Source organism: Cryptotermes secundus, unplaced genomic scaffold (genome assembly GCF_002891405.2).
Source record: "Cryptotermes secundus unplaced genomic scaffold, Csec_1.0 scaffold467, whole genome shotgun sequence".
Classification (NCBI taxonomy): Eukaryota; Metazoa; Arthropoda; class Insecta; order Blattodea; family Kalotermitidae; genus Cryptotermes; species Cryptotermes secundus.
In genome coordinates, this window is record NW_019734357.1 from 8,379 (window position 1) to 12,653 (window position 4,275).

The 4,275-nt window shown below is 36.9% G+C and overlaps 1 long non-coding RNA gene across 1 annotated transcript in view; it reads left to right on the forward strand.

Moving 5' to 3' along the window:
- The first annotated feature begins 124 nt into the window (after positions 1–124).
- Positions 125–4,275, forward strand: part of LOC117282656 — a 10,356-nt gene continuing 6,205 nt past the window's right edge. Inside the window, exons 1-2 of the long non-coding RNA XR_004513486.1 lie at positions 125–1,252; positions 1,553–1,650. This is a non-coding gene — a long non-coding RNA (uncharacterized LOC117282656). The remainder of the gene's footprint in view (positions 1,253–1,552; positions 1,651–4,275) is intronic.

Here is a 4,275-nt window from a genome sequence, read left to right on the forward strand (position 1 = left end):
TTATCAGTGGATGGTTGTCATATTGAACTATGACATGGCTGACCATGGAAGATGTAATCCAGACAGGCGGAGGGGGAGAAGGAGAAGAGGTGGAAGAAGGAGAAGAAGAAGAAGAAGAAGAAGAAGAAGAAGAATACACACAGCACCTTCACTAGGGTATAACGCTCACCCTACAAGAAACCCACCAGCAGAAACATCTGTCACATCTTCCACAACATGCCAACGAGTACGATGGAATAGAAACTTGAGAAGCACGATCCTTCTCGGGGTGTACTGCTGTGGTCCTTTAGAAACTGCGTCATTCGTCTGGTCAAGGAAATTTCCTGAAACTGTTGCAAATACAATGCTACTTCCTACGTTCCCAAGAAGCCAGTGGATGTAGTGGAGAGAAGACCTGAACACAGTGAACAGAAGAAAGAGTGTGTGCACAGCCTTTAAGGTTACGCAATAGTCGTCTTGTGAAGGATATATATTCTGGAACTCTGTCGATAGCAACTATACCCATTTTCTCTTTTAACATGGGACTTAAGACAAGGTCTTCCCCGTAATTTGTTCAAAGTGCTGTGAGCACTTTACGTCACAGATTGCTGATTTTACAAAATCTCATGTGCAAATCTGCTCTGACCTGTGAGACATTAGTTCATGAACACCTATAATTGTGGAGCCAGAGAGGCAATGTTTACTACGAAAATGTTGTAGCAGTCCTTTGCTAGAGCCACGTACAAAAAGAGAAGGGAGCTTTCTGAGGGTTAGCTTGATTTCTTAGCATCTCATCCATTGGGTTGAAGGAAGCCATAGAACACTTCAAATGCTGAGTGTCAGAATGGGAGAGATATGTTGTGTCTAGATGTCTAATTAAAAGATTAGTGCTTTCTTTTAACGTGTTATGTGATGGAATTTGTGAATACAGGAGTTTACAGTGCATTCCCACACTTCCTGGATGTTCACGTGTTCTGTGTCAGTCACTTCTACCAGATGTCGCAGTTCGTTACTGCATTGTGTGGTATGTAGGGTATGTAGCATGTGGATTACAACGAAATTGCGTTAGAGATTACTGGTAATAAAGTCGAATAACTAACTCACAGAGATGAAGACGAGTTGTAACACACATAATAATAAAAAAACTTCGTAGATAGCGTGAGGACGCCACACCAATCAAAGAGGAGCTCACAGAAAGTGGCTTATTCATGAAGTTTTGGGCGTGGGCTGAGTAAGGCTGTATTGTCTGTGATGATGTGTGTACGCCATTGAGGTATGTCGTGCAATTAATTAGATTAATTAGTAAGTAGGGACTTTGATTTGATGTTGTGAAACAAGAGTCGGCATTTACGAAGGATTTTACATCTGTGTGTTACTTATGTATATTGATTATGCTTACTACGCCCAGTGAAATTAGAAACAAACATGAAGTCAGTGTTACTACGATACTTCATCCAAATCGTATTTCTGTATTTTAAGCATCTTTCGGTCTAGCCTAAAGAAGGACCGTAGAATTTCAAGAAAGTGAGAGTGTACTGTGATTCTGTTATAATTTTTGTATTGTTTCCTGCAGTATAAATGGGGAGGAAAAAGAAATGTTTTGCTCCAGGATGCACGTCTTTCAGTGCACAGCAGAATGAAATTCTTCCATTTTCCCAGGGATTCACCAAGGTATGAGCCAGATCTAAAACATAATTATAAAAGATGCAGTAAAATTTTGGCTAATGTTATTAAAGCAGCTAAAAATCTTCATTATATTCATTTAATTTATAATTGTAATAACAAAATGAAAACCACCGGGAGCATTATAAAATCAGACACAGGTAGAAAAATTAATGCAGGTATACAGTTTTTAAACATTGGTGGGAAATTAACTGATAATCATGATGTGATTATGGATTCTTTAAATAATTATTTTCAAACTGTAGCTGACAAGATCAATACTAATAATGCAAACGTCGGCCACATTATAGAATCAGATACTGACATATATTCAAATTATGTGTCTCAAACTTTCACGATTCCCTTCCCAAAAATTAAACTGAACCATACCTGTACTAAATAATTTGAAAATATAATTAAGCCTTTAAGACCAAAAATTATAGTGGGTATGATGAAATTGAGGTTAGAAATTAAAATCAATGCCCCTTTCATTGGCTCCCAATTAAACATATTTCTAACATCTCCCCAACTGGTGTCTTCCCACTTGGTTGAAACATTCAGAAATAAAACCATTAATTAAAAACAGAAAAAACTAATATGACTAGCTACAGACCTATATCATTATTGACATCGTTTTCAAAATTTGTTGATAAGGTTATATACGCAAGACTACGCCAACATATAATGAGTAACAACATATTAGCAAATGAACAGTATGGTTTTAGGAGTAATCCATCTACAAAAATGGCCTCACATAAATTAATCATATATTAAATGCACTGATTAACAAAATATTAGTTGGTGGCATTTTCTGTTATTTGAAGAAAGCTTTTGGCTGTGTTACTGTTGATCTATCATTTTACTATCTAAAGTAGAACTTTGTGGAATAGTTGGTGAGGCCAGTGCATTGATAAAATCCTATCTCCAAGACAGGTACCAAAGGGTTGTAATCAATAATTGACATTCTTTCCAGACGGGACAATGTTAAGAATGGTTTTCCCCCAGGTTTGATACTGGGACCGTTATTGTTTCTTTTTTATATAAATGACTTGCTAAACGTTATAATTAGTGAATCCAAACGTGTTCTTTTTGCAGATGACACTAGCATAATTATCATGTATTGTAGCCATTTAGATTATGAAAACAGTATTATTCAAACATTTAAAAAAATGGATGATTAGTTTAAAGATAATTTATTGACACTAAATTTTGATAAAACATATTTTCATATAATTTTTTGCTAAGGATAGCTGTCTACCGGATATTCATATTGACTACAATAACAGATTGTTAAATCTACAAATACCAAATTTTTTCAATTAATTATTGACAATATGTTGTCGTGGAAAGGACACTTTAGCTGGCTTATGTCTAAATTAGGTTCGGTCTGTTTTGCAATCAGGGCTGTTAGACCTTAAATGTTACAGGAAATAACAAGAATGATATATTTTTAATACTTTCATTCCATTATGATCTGCGGTATAATTTTCTTGGGCAATTCTGCTCATAGTTGACAGCACAGAGGGAAGCACTTTTGTAAGTAGCTGTCTCGGCACTTACTTACCCGTGGAGCTGAGCCCTTCTGGAGGAGTCGCAAATTCTGCAGCTAATCAATTTCCCAGCATTTTGTGGAACCTAAAGGTTCATCACTGTGTTCACAAGAGCCCTCCATTGGTCCGTATCCTGAGCTAGATCTATCAAATGCATACTATCCCATCCTGTCTCTCTAAGATCCATTCTAATATTGGCCACCTCCTACACCTTGGTCTTCCCTGTGGTCTCTTTCCTTCTGATGTTGCCACCAATATCCTATACACATTCCTTGTCTCCCCCATTTGTGCTACATGACCTGCCCACCTCATCATCCTTGACTTGATCATTCTAATTGTACTTGGAGAAGCGTACAAGTTATGAAGCTCCACATTATGCAGTTTTCTCCAATCTCCTGTCACTTCATCTCTGTTCAGTCCAAATATTCTCCTCAACACCCTTTTCTCAAACACCCTCAGTCTATGTTCCTACCTTAATGTCAGAAACCAAGTTTCACACCTATACAGAACTACAGGCAAAATTATAGTTTTGTGTATTCTAATTTTTATGTTTTTGGACAACAGATGAGAAGACAAAAGGTTCTGGACTGAATGGTAGCAAGCATCACCCGAGTTCAGTTGCCTCTTAATCGCCTCCTGAATCAGGTTTCAATCTGTTATCGTTGTTCCCAAGTATCGAACTGTGCCACATTTTCAAAACATCTGTTTCCTATCTTTATGTCATGATTTTGCCCTACATCTTGGTGACGAATCAGCAACATATACTTAGTTTTCTTTGTGTTTACTTCTAATTCAATCTCTTTACGTGCATCAGTTAAAGTTTGTGTGTTTTTCTTTATGGTATCTACATTTTCACCCAGTAGATTCACATCATCGGCATAGACCAACAGCTGATGTGTCCCGTTTAATTTCAGTCCCACCTGGCTTCCCTGGACCTTCCTAATTCCATATTTTGAGGCAAGGTTGAAAAGGAATGGCAATAAAGCATCTCCTTGTTTTCAAACATTCTGGATAGGAAATTTAACAGACAAATGTTTACCTACATGGAATTTACTATACGTTTTGTTTAAACACATTTTAATCA